Raw genomic sequence first — 13,370 nt, 5'->3', positions numbered from 1 at the left:
AATTTATGTTTACATTGCCATGAAGAATGGCAGAGGAACAGCACAGAGAGGCATTAAAAAAAGATTCAAAAGATTCTCCATGAATGTTATTTACCTGGGAAAACAATTATTTACTAAAGCAGACCGGCGTTAAATACAATTAATACAACATCCTTATTTTCACAAGTAAAGTTGATCATCTCCTGACTCACCAACCATCAGGCTGGGTTTCCACTTGGTTTTTTTCTGGCATTTTTTGGAATACTACCATTTAGTTTTTGAGCCAAAGTCAGAAGTGTAGTCAAAAGGAATAGGACATATAAAGGAAGGACTTATACTTCTCCTCCCTTATGGATCCACTTCTGACTTTGGCTCAAATACTGCAGTGGCAGATATCCAAAGACTGCCAGAAAAAAAAACCAAGTGGAAACTTAGCCTTACTGGTAATGCCCACATGTTTTCTCAGTCACCGGCTTATTTCTCTGTTTATTACCTGTAAAAGAAAAGGTTCTCCAGCAGTGTTTTCCAGAATAAAAAATGTTTACGCTCTGTTTATTACTTGTATTGTTTATTTATTTTAGGGGCATGATATGTAAGATCTGACAAAGTTTTAGAGTGTATTCACACCTACAGTATCCTGCGCATATTTGATGCATAGGATTTTAAGCTGCAGATTTGATATTGTGTTTAGTTATTTAGTTTAAAGGGAGATGATTGTCTCATAATTGATCAGATCTCTGTATAAAAAGACTGAAAAAAACATCTGCGGACAGAAGAAGCTGTGACAAAAAGGTAAAGCTTAACATGAGGAATGGATAAGTACAGTGTCCCAGTACCTGTGTCCCAGCTACAAAATGTATAGCAATTCCTGTTCCAAATACCTAAATTTGTGTGGGGCATTTTGAGGTTACCTGCATAGATACTCTTTTGTATATAACACTGTTTAAGGGTTGATATTTGCATTACTCTGTACAAGATTATTGGATCATTGGTCACATGACACACTCCCCAGTCAGTTTCTACATGTAGGTTTCTGGAAAGGGTAAGGGATATGTTACCTTGTCCAACCCCACCCTTCCAAAAGGGCTGGTTACAAAAAAACTGTTTAGTGTAATTAAAGGGGTACTCTGGTGGAAAATGTATTTTTTTATTTTATTTTTTTTATCAACTGGAGCCAGAAAGTTAAACAGATTTGTACATTTCTTCTATTTAAAAATCTTATTCCTGTATACTACAGAGGAGATTATTTTCTATTTGAATTTCCTTTTTTGTCTGACCACAGTGCTCTCTGCTGTCACCTCTGTCCATGTCAGGAACTGTCCAGAGCGGAAGAGGTTTACTATGGGGATTTGCTCCTGCTCTGGACAGTTCCTAACATGGACAGAAGTGTCAGAAGAGAGCACTGTGGTCAGACTGAAAAGAAATTCAGAAAGAAAAGAACTTCCTCTGTAGTATACAGCAGCTGATAAGTACTGGAAGGATTAAGATTTTTAAATAGAAGAAATGTACAAATCTGTTTAACTTTCTGGCACCAGTTGATTACAAAAAAAAAAAAAAAATGTTTTCCACCGAAGTACCCCTTTTAAGGCCCTGCTCCTACAAGGTAGAACAGACAGTCAGAGTGTGACTCAGGACAGAAGAGTATATGCACCTAGTTAAAGTGTACTTCCTAGGTTTATTCAGTAAAGTTCAAGTCTATCCTGTGACCTGTTTAAGCCAAAGGAAGCCAAGAGCTGTAAGCAAGTACAGTGGTCCCTCAACATACAATGGTAATTCGTTCCAAACGAGCCATCGTTTGTCGAATCCATCGTATGTTGAGGGATTCGTGCAATTTAAAGTATAGGAAGCTGTACTCACCTGTCCCCGCCGCTCGAGATGGTGTCCCCTGGCCTCCGCTGGGCTCTCTGCTGTCTTCTCCGGTCCTCCGCTGTCTTCTCCTGTCCTCTGCTGTCTTCTCCGGTCCTCTGCTTTCTTCCGCAAAGCCTTACTGGGCCTGCGTAGTGACGTCTTTACGGCGCTGCGTACGCCATTCCTATTGGATGATGTGCGCAGCAGCGTATTGACATCATCGGAGAGGGCCGAGAAGACACCGGAAGACCAACGCTGGACCCAGAGGGCACCCCGGAGCATCGTGGAGGGGTAAGTAATACTTACCGCACCACACGGGGAACATTAAGCTGCTATCCGGCAGCAGCTTAAGCATTTGGCGCTGCCGGTTAGCACTTAATGCGATGGCCCCGACATAAAAAAGCATCGTATGTCGATGCTGACAACGACATGCGATGGCCTCTGAGAGGCCATCATATGTCGATTTGATCATATGTCGGGGCCATCGTAGGTCGGGGGGTCACTGTACCAACTACTGTTCCAGTTGCAAGAGGATTTTATAAGGGAAAGGATTTCTCCTTAATGGTCTCCATTCCATGCTGTAAGGGCATTGTTCTTCAAGTGTCCTGTTTCCAGTTCCAAAAAGGAGTATCTACTAGACAGAAGTGGGGAACAGGGTGAACAAGGACCCTTCTGCAAAACACTGATCTCTTTTTGGGCTTCCAGTCATAGTTTGTGCTGTAAGGCTTGACACATCATTTAAAGTTTCTTTATGTACAACCTGTGTATAATGTATCATGCCCCAAAACCATGAAGGTCTCCAGAATCTGCACCATAGTAAGCCAAGCTGTGTAAGCCCTCCACAATAGAGTCTGAGCTAATTGGACTGTTCCATTGCAACCGCATCACTGATAGCAACACCATTAACAGGGCGTGCATTTACACCCTGTGCCCGCTACAGGACTTTGACGCGAGCACAGGAGCCGAGCTTGCTTCAAACCCGTGACAAATGGGCGGTATTAGCAGCAAGGACTCACTGCTAAAACAGGAAATTAGTGATCACGCCGATGTTTGACGTTACCCTGGAGTCAAAGTTGAATGACACTAAAATCACCTTGTCACCTCTTTAAAAGGATGATATAACAAACTAGGCAGTTTTTTTTTTTTAGATATATATATAATCTTTTATATCAGGTTCGCTTTATTGTGTTAATAGCAAATGTGAACAATTAAAAACAAAAAAAAAATGGTTAAATTACTTTTAATGTAAATAATGTTTAATGTTACACAAAAAAATATTTTATTAAACTACATCATGACATTTTTTTTATATGTGTTCATGCTTACAAGGGATAATCCTGGTATGAGGCACCCACCATATCTACTGGCCGGGGTCTGTGGTACTGTAAGTGATCTATCTGGGTCAATAGCTCTTGTTTTCAAACATACTCTGTATGATTTATTCCATATCTTGATAAGTGTATTAGGTACAGTTCTTGCGCTGGCAGGTGTATTGGCTGCATTGGCACAAGGTGCCCCTCAGGGATCTGGGTTGGAATGTATCCCATGAACTCAGGGCCAGCTCCACCTATAGGCAAAATAGGCAGCCCCTTGAGTGCCCTCTTGATGGGGGCGCCGCTCTGCCCACCTTCCGTCCTAGGAAACTAGCAAACTTAGTTTCATGGCCCAGCCTGGTAGAGGAGCACAGTACCACTGGTGCACACAGCGCTCCTCTGAGGCAGACAATCACAGGCGCGATCACTCAGGTCCTGCTTCCTTATCGCGAGCCCGCGCCCCCAATCAACTGCTCCCCACTACAGTCAGTGATGGCACTCCTGGTACATAGGTGCACTGCGCTGCTGCTGAAAACTGAAGGACCTGTCTCAGTACTTGAGTCCTGCAGGAACACATAGGAACAGCACTCCTTTACTTTTTCCAGAGGAGTAAAGTTGTCCCTGGTTCAGTATTCCTGCAGGGCCGACCCTTGAATTATTCTTACATTCCCTTCGCCTCCTCCCCTGGCCCAGACAGCTAGATGCTGGAGGTGTAGGACCTATAGGACCTGTCATCAGCTCATCACATGTTGGGGCAGAGCTCATTGTGGCTGAAGGACCTGTGGATGCTTTGGAGGAGTAGTAAGGTAGTAAGGTGATTACATGAGGAGGAGGTTTGTTACAGTGTGTCACCCAGCAGTGAGGTGATTATATAAGGAGGAGGTTTGTTACAGTGTGTCACCCCAGTAGTAAGGTGGGGCATGCCAAACGGTGGAGCCAACGGGCTAAGTCAAATTAGCTAGTCTGCGGCAAGGGCCCTGCCCAAGACCTCCCAGTATTATTCAATAAATGTAATTATATTTTCAGACACTTCCTTTCTTATTTATTCCCATTTTTTCTGCCTTATTCTAAATCTTCTTCCTATCCTAGTAGGACTGCTATTTTCCCCTTTCCTTTGAATCTGTATTGAGGATAAACCACGCCCTGGTGTCACGAATACAAGGGGTTAATGCCATCTGCCCCTAGGGTAATTCCATCTGCCCTTTACATCACACCCTCTACCACACTATGAGGCCCCCTCTCCGCTATGTACACCTGTCTACTACATATACTGTATACTACTCTTATACATGAAGGGTTTGTTTTTCTTAATGGCGTCAGACATATGAGTACGAGCAGGAAAATCCAGGAATTGGAGAAGAGGATAAAAATTACGCAAATAAACAAGGAAGTAATTACACATTGTCGTTAACTTATGTAACATATTTACAAATATTTTTTGGTGGAATCATAGATGTGATGTTCGGATAGATGGAATCATGTATTGCTAGCTGTCTAGGCAGATTGTTGTCAAGTAGGCATTACAGAGGGGTGCCCCAAAGTGATAAGGGGTGGGAGTGGGGTTATAAAAACCAGGCTTAGCCCCAGAGGTTTACTGTTTGTAACACAGAAAGTAAACACTAGGGGGGGAAGTTTTCAATGTATTTCAATAAATATAGCAATGTATGTAGCATGAAAAAATGAAGGAGTACTTAAGGGGGTACTTCCCTGGAAAACATTTTTTTTTTTTATCAACTGGTGCCAGAAAGTTAAACAGATTTGTAAATGACTTCTATTAAAAAATATCAATCCTTCCAGTACTTATCAGTTGCTGTATGCTTCACAGGAAATTCCTTTCTTTTTGTATTTCCTTTCTGTCTGACCACAGTGCTCTCTGCTGACAACTCTGTCCATTTTAGGGACTGTCTGAATTTTGTGCCCTTTTGTACCCTTTGTTGATAGATATGATATATACTGTATATAGACATTATGGCAATATATGTGCCACTTGGAAAATATGTATATGATAGATATGTCCAGTACACTGTATATAGACATTGGGGGAGATTTATCAAGACCTGTCTAGAGGAAAAGTTGCTGAGTTGCCCATAGCAACCAATCAGATCGCTTCTTTCATTTTTTTCAGAGGCTTTTTTTTTTAAATGAAAGAAGCGATCTGATTGGTTGCTATGGGCAACTCAACAACTTTTCCTCTGGATAAATCTCCCCCTTTATGATAATAAATGGTGTATATCGCTTGGAAAATAATTCTCTATATGGAGTTTGTATGAAGTCCTGATGTTTTTTCTTTTTTCTATTTTGTTCCAAAAATATATATTTCCCACTGATAAAATTAACATTCTATAAAATTGGGGAAATTAGCCCATTTTTTGATTTTCTGGTCTCAATTTTCAATGTTTGGGATTTTTTATCATAAATTCAGCTCATATCTAGCTAGAATCTAGAGGTCACCATGAGATATATATATATATATATATATATATATATATATATATATATATATATGAAATATCACAATGTATTAAATAAAAAAAAATGTACTCAAGTTCACATTTACATTGTCTCATTTGTCCCAATACTTGTTGACATTGAAGTCAGTTTGGAATAATCAGGCTAAGGGCATTACGATAAGGCTAATGACTTTTTGCTAGCTTAGTCATTGAAATAACCCATAACGGTTTCACTCACGGATCGAAATTTTCATTAATAGCAAAATTGTATCAATTTAAGAAATACACATAAGCATCTACTCATGCCGCAAAACCTGGACACAACAATATTTGAGGCAATTTAAACTTTTTTAGTTGCTGAAATTCAAATATTGCGGGAACCATGATATATGTGTTCTAGGATAGAGATGAGCGAACTTACAGTAAATTCGATTTGTCACGAACTTCTCGGCTCGGCAGTTGATGACTTTTCCTGCATAAATTAGTTCAGCTTTCAGGTGCTTCCTTGGGCTGGAAAAGGTGGATACAGTCCTAGGAGATTCTTTCCTAGGAATGTATCCACCTTTTCCAGCCCACCGGAGCACCGGAAAGCTGAACTAATTTACGCAGGAAAAGTCATCAACTGCCGAGCCGAGAAGTTCGTGATGAATCGAATTTACTGTAAGTTCGCTCATCTCTATTCTAGGACATGGACAAAGTCACCTGTGACCGGGTAGTTCCTGGTGCTTGGTTTATCTCGAATATTTTAAAATATATGTATTATGGTTATTTGTTAAATTAAGAGAATATATATTTATTAAAAAGACGTGTCGGCCATATCCTACCACGAATGGTCATATTGTCTGTCATTTATTAAGTTCCTTAGGTGAGCCCTATGATTCAATGTTCACAATGGATATCTGTCCCTTATTTCTTTCATGTGTCTTAAAGGGAACCTGTCAACCAATGTATCCTGCCACGGACATCCTGAAATACTACCAGGCTCTTGCACTTTTTTGGTCATACCAGATTTTGGACATTGCGTAGCATCACAATTCTCAATACCAAATTTTTTTAAATTTTTTTTAAAACCCTGTCTTTGGCATAGCCATGGTGCCTTCTTGATGGGCGAGCACAAGTAAGAGGTAATTTGGATGTCGGCCGCTGAAGAGTGAAGGCAGAAAACATGGCAGACACCTGGCAACATGCTATTCTATACATACAGTATTGGAGTCCACAAAATCCTGGCCCCCACACAGTATGTATATCGGATTGAGATATCGATGTGACCCTAACTGCACTATAACAAACTCTGTACTACATTGAGATGTGGGCAAGTTAGCCCCTAACCACTTAGTGCATCCAGCTTTGTTGTTTACAATTCCCCCCCCCCCATTATTTGAGACACATGACTTTCCCATATACTGATATTATTATGATGTAATTGTGAATTGTTCTATGATTTATGTACTCTCTTTAATATATTATCATTATCATACATTTTGGTTTCTTTGAGTATTAAAAATACTTTGAGATGTTGTAGCATTCCAGAATAGTATCTGGGGATCAGGAGATGTGTCTGATGAGAGCCTCCCCTCCAGCTTCCATGTACATAAAGAGAGACCTGTCAATTAACTCAAGCCACAATGTTTTCTCTGCAACTTCTCAGTATTTCAGAATAAAATATACCGTATTTTTCGCCCTATAGGACGCACCGGCGTATAAGACGCACCCAATTTATAGGTGCAAAATCTAAAAAAATAAAGATTTTGAACCCAATAGTGGTCTTCAACCTGCGGACCTCCAGATGTTGCAAAACTACAACTTCCAGCATGCCCAGACAGCCGTTGGCTGTCCGGGCATGCTGGGAGTTGTAGTTTTGCAACATCTGGAGGTCCGCAGATTGAAGACCACTGCATAGGAGGTAATACTCACGTGTCCCCGCCGCTCCGGACCAGTCACCGCTGCCCTGGATGTCGCTCCATCGCTGTCGCCGTGTCCCCGTCGCTCCGGAACGTCTCTGCTGCCGGCCGGGTATCCTCGCTCTCTGTCGCAGCCGCCATCACGTCGTTACGCACGCCGACGCACGTACGCGACGACGAGGAAGGAGAGCGCCGGCCATACAGGGGATCCCTGAACGGAGAAGACACCGAGGAGGCAGGTAAGGTCCCTCCCGGTGTCCTGTAAGCACTAACCTGGCTATTCAGTCGGGCTGTTCGGGACCGCCGCGGTGAAATCGCTACGGTCCCGAACAGCCCGACTGAACAGCCGGGTTAGTGTCACTTTCCCTTCAGACGCGGCGGTCAGCTTTGATCCCGCGTCTGAAGGGTTAATACAGGGCATCACCGCGATCGGTGATGTCCTGTATTAACCGCGGGTCCCGGCCGTTGATGGCCGCAGGGACCACCGCGATAGGTGTGTATTCGCCGTATAAGACGCACCGACTTTTTCCCCCCAGTTTTGGGGAAGAAAAAGTGCGTCTTATACGGCGAAAAATACGGTAGTTCACTGTAATGAGGGATTACCTGTCGGTATTCACTGCTGTCCAGGGTTATGACAGTATAAATCTGGTGACAGATTCTCTCTAAATTATGAATTATGTAAATTACACATAAACTATGATTTTTTCCCCCATTCTGCATTCCTGTATTTATTATTGGTAACAATTCAAATTCACTATCACTAACAACATCTCATTGCCTGACACATTTCTGGATATATTTGTATTTTTTACCTTATTCTTATGCACTTACTACCTTGCGGACCATCACTTTGACATGCTGCAGATATGTGCTCATTACTTGGGGGGTATGGACAGGTAGAAATGCAGAAAGGGTAATATTTGTAGCTGTAAATTCCTTGGCTCTTTGAGTGTTGTGTTGTTACATTGGTTTATTCATAGATGCACAGATTTTGTCACACACTGGAGACTTTCTTGTTTCATGAAATATTGCCAGTTTTCCTAAAAACAAACAAAAAACCATAAAAAATGACAGCTTACATTTATGGCTATGCTAATGAACTAGGAATTTTATTTATTTTGAGATTGTGCAGGGGAGTACTTGCTCCTTGCAATTTCCACAGCACCACCTACAGTCATAAATGTGAACTGTGACCTGTATGGAATATAATAAAGAGATTATAACCATTTTCAAAGGATAGGGGATAAGATGTCTGATTGTGGGGGTCCTGCTGCTGGGGACACCCGGGATCTCTCCTGCAGCACCCCCGTTTCTCACCTGCACAGACCGAGGATCGCTCGGTGGCGGATAACGGTCGATGTAGGGGATGGAGTACTGTGACGTCACAGCTCTGCCCCATAGTGACGTCACGCCCCGCCCCCTCACTGTTAGTCTATGGGAGGGGGCATGGCGACCACCACACCCCCTCCCATAGACTTGCATTAAGGGGGTGGGGTGACGTCACAAGGGGGGTGAAGCCGTGACGTCACAATACTCCATCCCCTACATCGACCGTTATCTGCCACCGAGCGATCCTCGGTCTGTGCAGGTGAGAAACGGGGGTCCTGCAGGAGAGATCCCAGGTGTCCCCAGCAGCAGGACCCCCGCAATCAGACATCTTATCCCCTATCCTTTGGATAGGGGATAAGATGTCTAGGGGTGGAGTACCCCTTTAATTACACAAAAAACCTACACCAGTTTAGACCTGGCTTACAAAACTGGCTTTCAAAAAGTCGCACAAAGGTCACGCAGGTGGAAGAATTTCCAGAGAAGGGGGTCATACAAAGTGGTGTTCTGAAGTGAAATTTTACAAAAATGTGTGCTAGCCCCCTATTTCTCACAGGCCCTGCATCATTTAATACATTTGGTGCATGTACACTACAACTGCCCCATCAAAACCTGTATATATAATCAGTGCACCTACGCTGACATTGATAAATGTCCCCACTGAGTATCAGGGCCCATTCAACAACAAATTTCCTGTAAAATTGTAATGATATCACAGAACCACAAGGTGTCACCTGTGAAGCAATGTAATCATTTTCCACAGAAGTATAATGTAGAAGTAGAATGGCCCAGATTTATCTAAGAATGTCTACGGAAGAGTTATTTTCGCACGTTTATTTGGGTGGTGGGTTTGACTAACGTGCATCTTATTCAGGGGTCAAGTCCTGGAAAAAAAGTGTGGGAACTCGCCCAAGATTTCTAATACAACCCCCCCCCCCCCTCGCAACGTCATGTTCCGCCGTCACGCCCCCTCCCATAGACTTGCATTAAAGGGATGGGCCGTGAGATCACAAGGAACGAAGCCGTGAAGTCATAATACTCCGGCCCCTGTATCGCCAGTCATTACGCACAGAGCGAGTTTGCTTTGTGCAGTGATGACAGCGGGGTGCCACAGCCGAGATCGCGGGGGTCCACAGGGGCAGGACCCCCACGATCAGACATCTTATCCCATATGCTTTGGATAGAGGATAAGATGTCTAGGGGAGGAGTACCCCTTTAAGTACCAGGTCACCAAGATGTATATTTACATCCAATAGGAGAGATCTATTAAAACCTGTTCAGAGGATAAGTTGACCAGTTGCCCATAGCAACCAATCAGATCGCTTCTTTATTTTTTTTAAAGGCCTTTGAAAATGAAAGCAGTGATCTGATTGGTTGCTATGGGCAACTGCTCCACTTTTCCTCTGCACAGGTCTTTATTTATCTCCCCCAATGTTTTGAAGGGTTTATCATTCTAATAATACACTGTAACAAAAACCTCCTTATGTCCCTATCATCATGATAACACACTGTAAGAAACCTCCTCATGTAATCTTCTTAGAACTGGGATGACACACTGTAACAAACCTCCTCCTCCTCGTGTAATCTCCTCACTACTGGGGTGACACACTGTAACAAACCTCCTCCTCCTCGTGTAATCTCCTTACTACTGGGGTGACACACTGTAACAAACCTCCTTCTCATGTAATCTCCTTACTACTGGGGTGACACACTGTAACAAACCTCCTCCTCATGTAATCTCCTTACTACTGGGGTGACACACTGTAACAAACCTCCTCCTCATGTAATCTCCTTACGACTGGGATGACACTGTAACAAACCTCCTCCTCATGTAATCACCTTACTACTGGGGTGACACACTGTAACAAACCTCCTCCTCATGTAATCTCCTTACTACTGGGGGTGACACACTGTAACAAACCTCCTCCTCATGTAATCTCCTTACTACTGGGATGACACTGTAACAAACCTCCTCCTCATGTAATCTCCTTACTACTGGGGTGACACTGTAACAAACCTCCTCCTCATGTAATCCCCTTACTACTGGGGTGACACACTGTAATAAACCTCCTCCTCATGTAATCACCTTACTACTGGGGTGACACACTGTAACAAACCTCCTCCTCATGTAATCTCCTTAATACTGGGGTGACACACTGTAACAACCCTCCTCCTCATGTAGTCTCCTTAATACTGGGGTGACACACTGTAACAAACCTCCTCCTCATGTAATCTCTTTACTACTGGGGTGACACACTGTAACAAACCTCCTTCTCATGTAATCTCCTTACTACTGGGGTGACACACTGTAACAAACCTCCTCCTCATGTAATCTCCTTACTACTGGGGTGACACACTGTAACAAACCTTCTCATCATGTAATCCGCTTAATACTGTGGTGACACACTGTAACAAACCTCCTCCTCATGTAATCACCTTACTACTGGGGTGACACACTGTAACAAACCCCCTCCTCATGTAATCTCCTTACTACTGGGGTGACACACTGTAACAAACCTTCTCATGATGTAATCCCCTTACTACTGGGGTGACACACTGCAACAAACCTCCTTCCATGTAATCTCCTTACTACTGGGGTGACACACTGTAACAAACCTCCTCCTCATGTAATCTCCTTACTACTGGGGTGACACACTGTAACAAACCTTCTCATCATGTAATCCGCTTAATACTGGGGTGACACACTGTAACAAACCTCCTCCTCATGTAATCACCTTACTACTGGGGTGACACACTGTAACAAACCCCCTCCTCATGCAATCTCCTTACTACTGGGGTGACACACTGTAACAAACCTTCTCATGATGTAATCCCCTTACTACTGGGGTGACACACTGTAACAAACCTCCTCCTCATATAATCTCCTTACTACTGTGGTGACACACTGTAACAAACCTCCTCCTCATATAATCTCCTTACTACTGTGGTGACACACTGTAACAAACCTCCTCCTCATGTAATCACCTTACTACTGGGGTGACACACTGTAACAAACCCCCTCCTCATGTAATCTCCTTACTACTGGGGTGACACACTGTAACAAACCTTCTCATGATGTAATCCCCTTACTACTGGGGTGACACACTGCAACAAACCTCCTTCCATGTAATCTCCTTACTACTGGGGTGACACACTGTAACAAACCTCCTTCCATGTAATTACCTTACTGGGGTGACATGTGATGTCTCCTCCACCTCAGCCCCGCCTCCTCCACAGCTAAGCTCCGCCCCTAACATGTGATGGTGACATCATCACAGGTCCTGTCCCTCCACAATCTAGCAGTCCGGGCCAGGGGAGGAAATGGAGGGAGGGTAAGAACAGAGAGGTCGTTCCTGCAGGACTAATGTAACAGGGACGGCGTTCCTCCTGTGGAAAAAGCAAAGGAACGCCGTTCCTGTGGGTTCTTGCAGGACTCGAGCCCTGATCTTATTTATCAAGAAGATGCAGCAGGATGATGAATATTGCGCAGCTCTGCTGTGGTGGGAAAAGCTCTACCACATACACTTACTAGACACTTGTGAGGGAGGGAATTTGGCAGGTTAGTTATTTTTACTTGCATTTTAGACGCTACAATCAAATTTGATTGTGGTGTCTAAAGGGTTAAAGCCGGGCATCACTGTGATCGGTGATGTCTGGCATTAGAAATGGGTCCTGGTTGCAGATAGCCGCCAGGACCACCCAACTATGACCCTAGAAGGGGAGCGGGACGCTGTCGTCCACAAGAGGTTAAAGGTTGAAGTTAGAAGTGATTCTCACGCCTACGTGTAGCTTTTCTCCTAAAAAAAAAAAGTACCTTTGCACACGAAATAGCGACTTTTGACAAAAGTCACAAATGATAAATACGTGACCTCTGCATGGTCAGAAAGAAAAGGTTCTACGGGTAGGAAAAAAGAGTGAAACTGTCTATATCAAAAGGCGCATAAAAGTCTCAAAATATGCTGCTTGCGCCTAAACTGCGCCACAACAGATGAAAAAATGCTCTAAAAGCAATGATAAATCTCCCCCCATGTATACAAGGACACTTGGCATTTCTTTGTAAATTTATTTATTTTGCATAAATAAATACAGTGACCCCTCGACCTACGATGGCCCCGACATACAATCATTTCAAGATACGATGGCCTCTCAGAGGCCATCGCATGTTGAAGGCAGCATCAACATACGATACTTTTGTATGTCGGGGCCATCACATAAACGGCTATCCGGCAGCGCAGACTGCTTCAGCTGACACCGGATAGCTGTTTACGGTGCCCCGTGAGCTCCGCTGACGATCACTTACCTGTCCTCGGGGTTCCGGCGCGTCCTCTTCGGGATTCCCTGCATCGTCGGTGCTCTCCATTGTCGCCATCACGTCGCTGCGCACGCCGTCCCGTCATCCAATAGGAGCGGCGTGCGTAGCGACGTGATGGCCGCGACGGAGAGCGAGGATGCCGGGGAAGCAGAGGCCTTGCCAGAGCGTCGGGGACACCTCGGGGACGCGGCAACAGCGATGGAAGGCGACATCCCGGGCAGCTGTGACGAGCGGTGACGTC

At 43.9% G+C, this 13,370-nt stretch overlaps 1 protein-coding gene across 5 annotated transcripts in view; it reads right to left on the bottom strand.

Moving 5' to 3' along the window:
• Positions 1-8,437, bottom strand: part of TMEM40 (transmembrane protein 40) — a 55,389-nt gene extending 46,952 nt beyond the window's left edge. For 3 of the 5 annotated variants that reach the window (XM_056528268.1, XM_056528269.1, XM_056528271.1), the window contains exon 1: positions 8,304-8,431. The gene's annotated coding sequence lies outside the window, so the exon portion shown is untranslated. Of the gene's footprint in view, positions 1-8,303 lie in introns of all 5 variants that reach the window. The other 2 variants (XM_056528267.1, XM_056528270.1) reach the window with 1 other exon arrangement.
• Between the last annotated feature and the right edge of the window lie 4,933 nt (positions 8,438-13,370).

The sequence above is a fragment of the Hyla sarda genome, chromosome 6 (assembly GCF_029499605.1).
Source record: "Hyla sarda isolate aHylSar1 chromosome 6, aHylSar1.hap1, whole genome shotgun sequence".
Lineage (NCBI taxonomy): Eukaryota > Metazoa > Chordata > Amphibia > Anura > Hylidae > Hyla > Hyla sarda.
This window is presented reverse-complemented; position numbering and strand designations above follow the sequence as displayed.